The sequence below is a fragment of the Chenopodium album genome, chromosome 8 (genome assembly GCF_948465745.1).
Source record: "Chenopodium album chromosome 8, dcCheAlbu1.1, whole genome shotgun sequence".
NCBI lineage: Eukaryota > Viridiplantae > Streptophyta > Magnoliopsida > Caryophyllales > Amaranthaceae > Chenopodium > Chenopodium album.
Window position 1 is genome coordinate 29,943,622 of NC_137841.1, and position 13,818 is coordinate 29,957,439.

The following is a 13,818-nucleotide window of genomic DNA, read 5'->3' on the forward strand; positions in this document are numbered from 1 at the left end:
AGAAAATTCAAGAAAGTTCAAGAAAGTGAACTAGACTCCAAGAAAAGCCACTAAGCAAACCGTGGCTTTGCTTTGATATCCAAGAAAGTGTCCATGCAATGCTTGGCTTGAATCAATGTTTAGGGACAAGTTATCTTGATGCATGATAAGCAAATCTTCGAAGTTCTCCATGCTTAGACTTGCATCATCCTCCTCTTCTTCGAAAGAATTTGTCCTCAAATCTCGAAGTTCTTCATCAGGAATATACTTAGCCAAATCGCCAACATTGAATGTAGCACTAACTCCATATTCTCCCGGAAGTTCTAACTTATAAGCATTGTCATTGATCTTCTCAATAATCTTGAAAGGACCTTCACTTCTAGGCATCAACTTATTCTTGCGTTTTCCTGGAAATCTTTCCTTTCTCAAATGTAACCATACCAAGTCTCCAACATTGTAACCTTGTTGCTTTCTATGCTTGTTTGCTCTAGCTTTGTACATGTCATTTACTTTCTCTATTCTTGTTCGAACTTGAGCATGTAATTTCAGCATACTCTTCAACTTAGACTCGGCATCTTTGTGAATTAACTCACCCTTAGGCAATGGAACAAGATCAATTGGAAGTTTCGGATTGACTCCATAAACTACCTCAAAAGGACTATGTTTGGTAGCATATGTAGGTGATCTATTATAAGCAAACTCCGCATGAGCTAACTTGATGTCCCAATCCTTTTGTGTCTTACTCACTAACCCACGCAATAGCGCACCAAGAGTACGATTAGTAACCTCGGTTTGTCCATCAGTTTTGGATGGTAAGATGTACTAAAGAGCAATTTAGTTCCCACAAGCTTCCATAGAGACTTCCAAAAGAAACTCATGAACTTTGTATCTCGATCACTCACAATAGTTTTTGGAATTCCATGCAATCTAACAATCTCTTTGAAGTATAATTCCGCCACTTTCATAGCATCATCCACTTTGTGACAAGGAACAAAATGAGCCATCTTAGAGAACCTATCCACAACAACCATAATAGAGTCTTTCCCCCGTTGTGTTCTCGGCAATCCCACAATTAAATCCATAGAAATATCTTCCCAAGGTGAATCTGGAACAGGTAAAGGAGTATACAAGCCTTGATGAAAAGTAGCCTTCGCTTTTTGACAAGTTGCACACCTAGAAATAACTAGTTGCACATCCGTGAGCATCTTAGGCCAATAGAAGTGTTCTTGTAACATACTCAAGGTCTTTGTAATGCCAAAGTGACCAGCAATTCCTCCCCCATGAGCTTCTCTTACAACTAGCTCTCTAATAGAACACTTAGGAAGACAAAGTCGATTTCCTTTGAAAAGAAAACCATCTTGCAGCAAATAAGAACCCACGGCTCCTTTAGAACACTCTTCAATCAATGTAGCAAAATCATCATCACCTTTGTAGTATTCTTTGATCAATTCAAAACCAAGTAGCTTGCTATTTAGAATTCCAATCAAAGTGTATCTTCTAGATAATGCATCAGCCACAACATTCGATTTACCTTCTTTGTACCTTGAAGAAAAATTAAATGATTGTAAAAATTCAACCCATGTAGCATGTCTAGGATTGAGCTTTTGTTGTCCATGTATGTACTTCAATGCTTCATGATCAGAATGCAACACAAAGTGATTAGGTCGGAGATAATGACTCCAATGATCTAAAGCTCTAACAATGGCATAGAACTCTTTATCATAAGTAGAATAGTTCAATCGAGCTCCTCCCAATTTCTCACTGAAATATGCAATAGGCCTCTTCTTTTGGAGTAAAACTGCTCCAATTCCAACTCCACTAGCATCGGTTTCAACTTCAAAAGGACTTGAGAAATCTGGTAACGCAAGTATAGGTGCTTCACATAGCTTCTTTTTTACCGACTCAAACGCACTTTGAGCTTCTTTAGTCCATTCGAATTTACCCTTGTCCTTCTTCAAACATTCGGTCATAGGCGCCACAATACTTGAGAAATTCTTGACAAATCTTCTATAGAACGAAGCTAGACCATGAAAAGACCTTACTTCACTCATATTAGTAGGAATAGGCCAAGTTTTAATAGCCTCTACTTTCGAATGATCAACTGAAACTCCATCCTTTGATACAACATAACCAAGAAAAGTAACACTAGGCACTAAGAAGTAGCATTTTTCAAGCTTAGCATAGAGTTTCTTCTCTCTTAACACTTCAAACACACTTGTTAGATGATTTAGATGATCATGCAAATTTTTAGAGTATATCAGAATATCATCTAAATAAACAACAACAAACTTGCCAAGGAAAGGTTTAAGTACCTCATGCATCAACCTCATGAAAGTGCTAGGTGCATTAGTGAGTCCAAACGGCATCACCAACCATTCATACAACCCTAACGTAGTCTTGAATGCTGTTTTCCACTCATCTCCTTCTCTCATTCGAATTTGATGATAACCACTCATAAGATCAATCTTAGAAAACAACTTTGAACCATGTAGTTCATCAAGTAGATCATCTAATCTTGGAATAGGAAATCGGTATTTGATAGTGATGTTATTCACACTCCTACTATCAATACACATGCGCCAACTCCCATCTTTCTTTGGGACAAGTAAAGTAGGCACGGCACAAGGGCTCATACTTTCCCTCACGTATCCTCTAGTCATAAGCTCTTCAATTTGCCTTTGCATCTCCTTTGTTTCTTCCGGATTACTTCTATAGGCTGCCTTATTAGGTAATGGTGCTCCCGGAATCAAGTCAATTTGATGCTCTATCCCACGAATAGGAGGTAGTCCCGGAGGTAATTCCTTAGGAAAGACATCCTTGAATTCTTCTAAAACAGATTCCAATTCATACGGCCTCTTTGCTTGTTTATCTTGATCAATTCGAATCTCATTAGAAACAAGTATATATACCACATTGTTGCTGCAAATCTCTTTTTCTAATTCCCTCTCACTAATCAAATAAGAATTCTTTGAATTAGAGGTAACATTAGAAGACTTGTTGCTTATCAAAGGTTTTAAAGCAACCGGTCTCTCTTTTTCTCCTTTTCTCACAACATACACATTAGTCCTTCCATCAAACTTCACAAATCTATCATATTGCCAAGGACGGCCTAATAGTATATGACAAGCATCCATAGGACAAACATCACACAAAACTTTATCATGAAATTTACCAATTGAAAAGGAGATTAAGGCTTGTTTAGTTACCTTAACATCACTCGAATTATTAAGCCAATGAAGCTTATAAGGGCTTGGATGTTCAGTAATTGGCCACGTCAATTTGTCTACCAAAGTAGTAGATACCACATTAGTGCAACTCCCCGTGTCTATGATCATGTCACACAACCTATCTTCTACCTTGCACCTTGTAAGAAAGATTTTCTCCCTTTGATTGTTTTCCATAGGTACGGTTTTAGAGTGTAGTGCCCTTCTTAGAACTAAACTTTGACCATGAGTCTCGGGATCAATTTCGTCAACATGCCCCTCCTCTTCTTCAAAGTTTTCCTCTTCGTTCTTTTCTTCATAGTCACTACCTTGCTCACACTTAGCTTGTTCTTGTTCCCACTCTTGAGCAGTCATTACTCTTTTTGATGGACAATTAGTTGCAATGTGACCAACACTACCACACTTGAAGCACTTCCTATCTTCAACAAGCTTTTTAGGAGCTTCAAATTTTGATTTAGTCTCCTTGTAGTTCGAACTAGAACCACTTTTCTCTAAGCTGTTCTTCTCAAAAGGTTTAGTGAAACCCTTTACAAAGGACTTAGTGTACGTCCCTTTCTTCCCCTTTATCTGTTTTTCAACTTTCAAAGCTACCTTGCAAACATCCTCAAAGGACCAATATTGTTGCAATTCAACTTTTTCAGCAATATTATCATTCAACCCCGAAATAAATCTAGCAATCTTATGCTCAACAATCTCTTCTAAGCCACATAGCATGCATAACTTTTCAAATTCACCAATATAATTCTCAACAGTCATAGAATTTTGTTTAAAAAGTTGCATCTTAAGATAAACATCTTGAATATAATCACTAGGTACGAACCTTTTTTTCATGTGCTTCTTGAGTTGTTCCCAAGTTGAGATTCTTGCACGCCCCTCCTTATGCCTCTTCTTCTTTAGATTATCATACCAAAGACTAGCATAACCGGTCAGTTTCAATTCAGCCAATTTGCATCTTTTCCTTTCATCATACTCCTTGTAATCAAATAGTGTCTCGGCCCTTCTAATCCACTCAAGGTATTTTTCAGGTTCATTCATACTCCCATTGAATTCGGGAAGATCTAATCTAAGGTTCCTATCATCATCCTTTGGTCTATCTCTTCTCCTAGGCCTTGGTGATTCATCACTTGAGGAATAATTATTTCGTTGCCTCCTTGGGTTCCTCCTTGGTTGTTCTTCCTCACTTGAACAAGAATTAGGGTTAGAATTCCCTTTCCTTGAAGAATCTCCAGCACGAGTATCAAGCCTTTTTAATATCTCATCCATCCTTGCTGCCAACTCGTCAATTCGCCTATCTCTTCTAAGATTTTGAGCTTGTTCTAAGGTTAATCCCCTTGGAACTTGTGGGACCTCTTCGTCACTCATGATTCCTACACAAACCAAGTCAGTTTATGCAAAAATCTTGATTAAAAGATCGAACCTTGAAGGAAAACTAGGCAACACAAAAACCGGACTCCCATCCGCAAATCAGTGCACAAACACCAAAAGTTTGAGGCTGTGTAGAACGCGTTACTCAACTAAAAATTATGAAATTTTATATGGTGATAGCTGGACGTTTTTAGAGTTCAATGCAAAAAGAATCACGCAAAAATTCCACGCCAATTGTTCCCAGTTTAATTTTTGTCGAAGTTGCGCAAACCTGGCTCTGATACCAAAGATGATGTGAATTATTGATCCGAAAATCAACAAAACACAAGGGATATGTTTAAGTCTAATTCTATACAGGAAATCCACCAAGAATTAAACAAAAACTAAGATTAATCAATTAAGAATCCACCTAATTAATCAATCCAAACGAATGTTTTAACTAAAACAAGCAAAACAGCAATTGATCGCGATCAACCAAAACTCAAGTATGCAACTTAAGAAATAAATCTGAATATTAATCTATGTATATTTATTTGTGTGTTTACAGCCCTATTTATAAGACTTAGTTTACCTAGGAAGATTAGGACAAGTCCCTAATTCAATCCTAATTAAACTAGAATTCTAACTTGCTTGAAGAGCAAGCACCTTGGCGCACAAGCATACACCAAACTGATTTATTTTGCTAACTAACTGATTTTTAAAGCAACTAAATAAATAAATAAAAATTAAAGAATTAAATAAAGATTAAAGATCCTAATGCTTGAACCAAGAAAAACCCTTTCAAGTGAAAGGTAAAAACTTGTAAGCAAAATCTAAGTAAAGAAAATTCAAGAAAGTTCAAGAAAGTGAACTAGACTCCAAGAAAAGCCACTAAGCAAACCGTGGCTTTGCTTTGATATCCAAGAAAGTGTCCATGCAATGCTTGGCTTGAATCAATGTTTAGTGACAAGTTATCTTGATGCATGATAAGCAAATCTTCGAAGTTCTCCATGCTTAGACTTGCATCAACTAGACTCCAAGAAAAGTCACTAAGCAAACCGTGGCTTTGCTTTGATATCCAAGAAAGTGTCCATGCAATGCTTGGCTTGAATCAATGTTTAGGGACAAGCTATCTTGATGCATGATAAGCAAATCTTCGAAGTTCTCCATGCTTAGACTTGTATCATCCTCCTCTTCTTCGAAAGAATTTGTCCTCAAATCTCGAAGTTCTTCATCAGGAATATACTTAGCCAAATCGCCAACATTGAATGTAGCACTAATTCCATATTCTCCTGGAAGTTCTAACTTATAAGCATTGTCATTGATCTTCTCAATAATCTTGAAAGGACCTTCACTTCTAGGCATCAACTTATTCTTGCGTTTTCCTGGAAATATTTCCTTTCTCAAATGTAACCATACCAAGTCTCCAACAGTGTAACTTTGTTGCCTTCTATGCTTGTTTGCTCTAGCTTTGTACATGTCATTTACTTTCTCTATTCTTGTTCGAACTTGAGCATGTAATTTCAGCATACTCTTCAACTTAGACTCGGCATCTTTGTGAATTAATTCACCCTTAGGCAATGGAACAAGATCAATTGGAAGTTTCGGATTGACTCCATAGACTACCTCAAAAGGACTATGTTTGGTAGCATATGTAGGTGATCTATTATAAGCAAACTCCGCATGAGCTAACTTGATGTCCCAATCCTTTTGTGTCTTACTCACTAACCCACGCAAAAGCGCACCAAGAGTACGATTAGTAACCTCGGTTTGTCCATCAGTTTGTGGATGGTAAGATGTACTAAAGAGCAATTTAGTTCCCACAAGCTTCCATAGAGACTTCCAAAAGAAACTCATGAACTTTGTATCTCGATCACTCACAATAGTTTTCGGAATTCCATGCAATCTAACAATCTCTTTGAAGTATAATTCCGCCACTTTCATAGCATCATCCACTTTGTGACAAGGAACAAAGTGAGCCATCTTAGAAAACCTATCCACAACAACCATAATAGAGTCTTTCCCCCGTTGTGTTCTCGGCAATCCCACAATAAAATCCATAGAAATATCTTCCCAAGGTGAGTCTGGAACAGGTAAAGGAGTATACAAGCCTTGATGAAAAGTAGCCTTCGCTTTTTGACAAGTTGCACACCTAGAAATAACTAGTTGCACATCCGTGAGCATCTTAGGCCAATAGAAGTGTTCTTGTAACATACTCAAGGTCTTTGTAATGCCAAAGTGACCAGCAATTCCTCCCCCATGAGCTTCTCTAACAACTAGCTCTCTAATAGAAAATTTAGGAAGACAAAGTCGATTTCCTTTGAAAAGAAAACCATCTTGCAGCAAATAAGATCCCACGGCTCCTTTAGAACACTCTTCAATCAATGTAGCAAAATCATCATCACCTTTATAGTATTCTTTGATCAATTCAAAACCAAGTAGCTTGCTATTTAGAATTCCAATCAAAGTGTATCTTCTAGATAATGCATCAGCCACAACATTTGATTTCCCTTCTTTGTACCTTGAAGAAAAATTAAATGATTGTAAAAATTCAACCCACGTAGCATGTCTAGGATTGAGCTTTTGTTGTCCATGTATGTACTTCAATGCTTCATGATCAGAATGCAACGCAAAGTGATTAGGTCGGAGATAATGACTCCAATGATCTAAAGCTCTAACAATGGCATAGAACTCTTTATCATAAGTAGAATAGTTCAATCGAGCTCCTCCCAATTTCTCACTGAAATATGCAATAGGCCTCTTCTTTTGGAGTAAAACTGCTCCAATTCCAACTCCACTAGTATCGGTTTCAACTTCAAAAGGACTTGAGAAATCTGGTAACGCAAGTATAGGTGCTTCACATAGCTTCTTTTTAACCAACTCAAACGCACTTTGAGCTTCTTTAGTCCATTCGAATTTACCCTTGTCCTTCTTCAAACATTCGGTCATAGTGATGTGAATTATTGATCCGAAAATCAACAAAACACAAGGGATATGTTTAAGTCTAATTCTATACAGGAAATCCACCAAGAATTAAACAAAAACTAAGATTAATCAATTAAGAATCCACCTAATTAATCAATCCAAACGAATGTTTTAACTAAAACAAGCAAAACAGCAATTGATCGCAATCAACCAAAACTCAAGTATGCAACTTAAGAAATAAATCTGAATATTAATCTATGTATGTTTATTCGTGTGTTTACAGCCCTATTTATAAGACTTAGTTTACCTAGGAAGATTAGGACAAGTCCCTAATTCAATCCTAATTAAACTAGAATTCTAACTTGCTTGAAGAGCAAGCACCTTGGAGCACAAGCATATGCCAATCTCCTTGGAGAACAAGCACACGCCTAAACTGATTTATTTTGCTAACTAACTGATTTTAAAAGCAACTAAATAAAGATTAGAGATCCTAATGCTTGAACCAAGAAAAGCCCTTTCAAGTGAAAGGTAAAAACTTGTAAGCAAAATCTAAGTAAAGAAAATTCAAGAAAGTTCAAGAAAGTGAACTAGACTCCAAGAAAAGTCACTAAGCAAACCGTGGCTTTGCTTTGATATCCAAGAAAGTGTCCATGCAATGCTTGGCTTGAATCAATGTTTAGGGACAAGCTATCTTGATGCATGATAAGCAAATCTTCGAAGTTCTCCATGCTTAGACTTGCATCATCCTCCTCTTCTTCGAAAGAATTTGTCCTCAAATCTCGAAGTTCTTCATCGGGAATATACTTAGCCAAATCGCCAACATTGAATGAAGCACTAACTCCATATTCTCCCGGAAGTTCTAACTTATAAGCATTGTCATTGATCTTCTCAATAATCTTGAAAGGACCTTCACTTCTAGGCATTAACTTATTCTTGCGTTTTCCTGGAAATCTTTCCTTTCTCAAATGTAACCATACCAAGTCTCCAACATTGTAACTTTGTTGCCGTCTATGCTTGTTTGCTCTAGCTTTGTACATGTCATTTACTTTCTCTATTCTTGTTCGAACTTGAGCATGTAATTTCAGCATACTCTTCAACTTAGACTCGGCATCTTTGTGATATAACTCACCCTTAGGCAATGGAACAAGATCAATTGGAAGTTTAGGATTGACTCCATAAACTACCTCAAAGGGACTATGTTTGGTAGCATATGTAGGTGATCTATTATAAGCAAACTCCGCATGAGCTAACTTGATGTCCCAATCCTTTTGTGTCTTACTCACTAACCCACGCAAAAGCGCACCAAGAGTACGATTAGTAACCTCGGTTTGTCCATCAGTTTGTGGATGGTAAGATGTACTAAAGAGCAATTTAGTTCCCACAAGCTTCCATAGAGACTTCCAAAAGAAACTCATGAACTTTGTATCTCGATCACTCACAATAGTTTTTGGAATTCCATGCAATCTAACAATCTCTTTGAAGTATAATTCCGCCACTTTCATAGCATCATCCACTTTGTGACAAGGAACAAAATGAGCCATCTTAGAAAACCTATCCACAACAACCATAATAGAGTCTTTCCCCCGTTGTGTTCTCGGCAATCCCACAATAAAATCCATAGAAAACAACCTTGAACCATGTAGTTCATCAAGTAGATCATCTAATCTTGGAATAGGAAATCGGTATTTGATAGTGATGTTATTCACACTCCTACTATCAATACACATGCGCCAACTCCCATCTTTCTTTGGGACAAGTAAAGTAGGCACGGCACAAGGGCTCATACTTTCCCTCACGTATCCTCTAGTCATAAGCTCTTCAATTTGCCTTTGCATCTCCTTTGTTTCTTCCGGATTACTTCTATAGGCTGCTTTATTAGGTAAGGGTGCTCCCGGAATCAAGTCAATTTGATGCTCTATCCCACGAATAGGAGGTAGTCCCGGAGGTAATTCCTTAGGAAAGAAATCCTTGAATTCTTCTAAAACAGATTCCAATTCATACGGCCTCTTTGCTTGTTTATCTTGATCAATTCGAATCTCATTAGAAACAAGTATATATACCACATTGTTGCTGCAAATTTCTTTTTCTAATTCCCTCTCACTAATCAAATAAGAATTCTTCGAATTAGAGGTAACATTAGAAGACTTGTTGCTTATCAAAGGTTTTAAAGCAACCGGTCTCTCTTTTTCTCCTTTTCTCACAACATACACATTAGTCCTTCCATCAAACTTCAAAAATCTATCATATTGCCAAGGACGGCCTAATAGTATATGACAAGCATCCATAGGACAAACATCACACAAAACTTTATCATGAAATTTACCAATTGAAAAGGAGATTAAGGCTTGTTTAGTTACCTTAACATCACTCGAATTATTAAGCCAATGAAGCTTATAAGGGCTTGGATGTTCAGTAGTTGGCCACTTCAATTTGTCTACCAAAGTAGTAGATACCACATTAGTGCAACTCCCCGTGTCTATGATCATGTCACACAACCTATCTTCTACCTTGCACCTTGTAAGAAAGATTTTCTCCCTTTGATTGTTTTCCATAGGTACGGTTTTAGAGTGTAGCGCCCTTCTTAGAACCAAACTTTGACCATGAGTCTCGGGATCAATTTCGTCAACATGCCCCTCCTCTTCTTCAAAGTTTTCCTCTTCGTTCTTTTCTTCATAGTCACTACCCTGCTCACACTTAGCTTGTTCTTGTTCCCACTCTTGAGCAGTCATTACTCTTTTTGATGGACAATTAGTTGCAATGTGACCAACACTACCACACTTGAAGCACTTCCTATCTTCAACAAGCTTTTTAGGAGCTTCAAATTTTGATTTAGTCTCCTTGTAGTTCGAACTAGAACCACTTTTCTCCAAGCTGTTCTTCTCAAAAGGTTTAGTGAAACCCTTTACAAAGGACTTAGTGTACGTCCCTTTCTTCCCCTTTATCTGTTTTTCAACTTTCAAAGCTACCTTGCAAACATCCTCAAAGGACCAATATTGTTGCAATTCAACTTTTTCAGCAATATTATCATTCAACCCCGAAATAAATCTAGCAATCTTATGCTCAACAATCTCTTCTAAGCCACATAGCATGCATAACTTTTCAAATTCACCAATATAATTCTCAACAGTCATAGAATTTTGTTTAAAAAGTTGCATCTTAAGATAAACATCTTGAATATAATCACTAGGTACGAACCTTTTTTTCATGTGCTTCTTGAGTTGTTCCCAAGTTGAGATTCTTGCACGCCCCTCCTTATGCCTCTTCTTCTTTAGATTATCATACCAAAGACTAGCATAACCGGTCAGTTTCAATTCAGCCAATTTGCATCTTTTCCTTTCATCATACTCCTTGTAATCAAATAGTGTCTCGGCCCTTCTAATCCACTCAAGGTATTTTTCAGGTTCATTCATACTCCCATTGAATTCGGGAAGATCTAATCTAAGGTTCCTATCGTCATCCTTTGGTCGATCTTTCCTCCTAGGCCTTGGTGATTCATCACTTGAGGAATAATTATTTCGTGGCCTCCTTGGGTTCCTCCTTGGTTGTTCTTCCTCACTTGAACCAGAATTAGGGTTAGAATTCCCTTTCCTTGAAGAATCTCCAGCAAGAGTATCAAGCCTTTTTAATATCTCATCCATCCTTGCTGCCAACTCGTCAATTCGCCTGTCTCTTCTATGATTTTGAGCCTGTTCTAAGGTTAATCCCCTTGGAACTTGTGGAACCTCCTCGTCACTCATGATTCCTACACAAACCAAATCAGTTTATGCAAAAATCTTGATTAAAAGATCGAATCTTGAAGGAAAACTAGGCAACACAAAAACCGGACTCCCAACCGCAAATCAGTGCACAAACACCAAATGTTTGAGGCTGTGTAGAACGCGTTACTCAACAAAAAATTATGAAATTTTATATGGTGATAGCTGGACGTTTTTAGAGTTCAATGCAAAAAGAATCACGCAAAAATTCCCAGCCAATTGTTCCCAGTTTAATTTTTTCCAAAGTTGCGCAAACCTGCTCTGATACCAAAGATGATGTGAATTATTGATCCGAAAATCAACAAAACACAAGGGATATGTTTAAGTCTAATTCTATACAGGAAATCCACCAAGAATTAAACAAAAACTAAGATTAATCAATTAAGAATCCACCTAATTAATCAATCCAAACGAATGTTTTAACTAAAACAAGCAAAACAGCAATTGATCGCAATCAACCAAAACTCAAGTATGCAACTTAAGAAATAAATCTGAATATTAATCTATGTATGTTTATTCGTGTGTTTACAGCCCTATTTATAAGACTTAGTTTACCTAGGAAGATTAGGACAAGTCCCTAATTCAATCCTAATTAAACTAGAATTCTAACTTGCTTGAAGAGCAAGCACCTTGGAGCACAAGCATATGCCAATCTCCTTGGAGAACAAGCACACGCCTAAACTGATTTATTTTGCTAACTAACTGATTTTAAAAGCAACTAAATAAAGATTAAAGATCCTAATGCTTGAACCAAGAAAAACCCTTTCAAGTGAAAGGTAAAAACTTGTAAGCAAAATCTAAGTAAAGAAAATTCAAGAAAGTTCAAGAAAGTGAACTAGACTCCAAGAAAAGTCACTAAGCAAACCGTGGCTTTGCTTTGATATCCAAGAAAGTGTCCATGCAATGCTTGGCTTGAATCAATGTTTAGGGACAAGCTATCTTGATGCATGATAAGCAAATCTTCGAAGTTCTCCATGCTTAGACTTGCATCACATAGGCGCCACAATACTTGAGAAATTCTTGACAAATCTTCTATAGAACGAAGCTAGACCATGAAAAGACCTTACTTCACTCATATTAGTAGGAATAGGCCAAGTTTTAATAGCCTCTACTTTCGAATGATCAACTGAAACTCCATCTTTTGATACAACATAACCAAGAAAAGTAACACTAGGCACTAAGAAGTAGCATTTTTCAAGCTTAGCATAGAGTTTCTTCTCTCTTAACACTTCAAACACACTTGTTAGATGATTTAGATGATCATGCAAATTTTTAGAGTATATTAGAATATCATCTAAATAAACAACAACAAACTTGCCAAGGAAAGGTTTAAGTACCTCATGCATCAACCTCATGAAAGTGCTAGGTGCATTAGTGAGTCCAAACGGCATCACCAACCATTCATACAGTAACTTAGTCTTGAATGCTGTCTTCCACTCATCTCCTTCTCTCATTCGAATTTGATGATAACCACTCATAAGATCAATCTTAGAAAACAACTTTGAACCATGTAGTTCATCAAGTAGATCATCTAACCTCGGAATAGGAAATCGGTATTTGATAGTGATGTTATTCACACTTTTACTATCAATACACATGCGCCAACTCCCATCTTTCTTTGGGACAAGTAAAGTAGGCACGGCACAAGGGCTCATACTTTCCCTCACGTATCCTCTAGTCATAAGCTCTTCAATTTGCCTTTGCATCTCCTTTGTTTCTTCCGGATTACTTCTATAGGCTGCCTTATTAGGTAATGGTGCTCCCGGAATCAAGTCAATTTGATGCTCTATCCCACGAATAGGAGGTAGTCCCGGAGGTAATTTTTTAGGAAAGACATCCTTGAATTCTTCTAAAACAGATTCCAATTCATACGGCCTCTTTGCTTGTTTATCTTGATCAATTCGAATCTCACTAGAAACAAGTATATATACCACATTGTTGCTGCAAATCTAAGCATGGAGAACTTCAAAAGTCACTAAGCAAACCGTGGCTTTGCTTTGATATCCAAGAAAGTGTCCATGCAATGCTTGGCTTGAATCAATGTTTAGGGACAAGCTATCTTGATGCATGATAAGCAAATCTTCAAAGTTCTCCATGCTTAGACTTGCATCAAAGCCCATGGGGGATGGGACTCATATTATTGTTCCAAAAAACTAGATTCCCCACCCGGACTACTTCAAGGACGAATGCTTCTTGTCCGCCTGTGGGTTAAGACCCATGTTTTTCAAGGGTAGATCCACTTGCATCCGGAATGTTTGTAATTTTATTTTTATATTACAAACTTCCCATAATTTCTTCTAACTTCCAATTTCTTTATGCAGCCGACGCCTTGAAGATGGTTGACCCAGCCAAAACTCCGGCTAAGTCAGCGGCGCTACTACGCAAGGAGGCTGCTATTTCAAAGAAAGCAGCCGTTAAAGCCAAAGAGTCCAAGAAAGGCGGGGTAAGACCGCCTAACTTAGTATATTTTTCTCTCTTTTTTTTTATAGGCAATTTGCCAGTTGGGTGTATTTAACCTCTTAATTAGCAGGAATCTCTGTAAAACGCGTGCCTCGATCCTTCTCCAAGCTTTTCAAAAGGCAAGAGGAGGA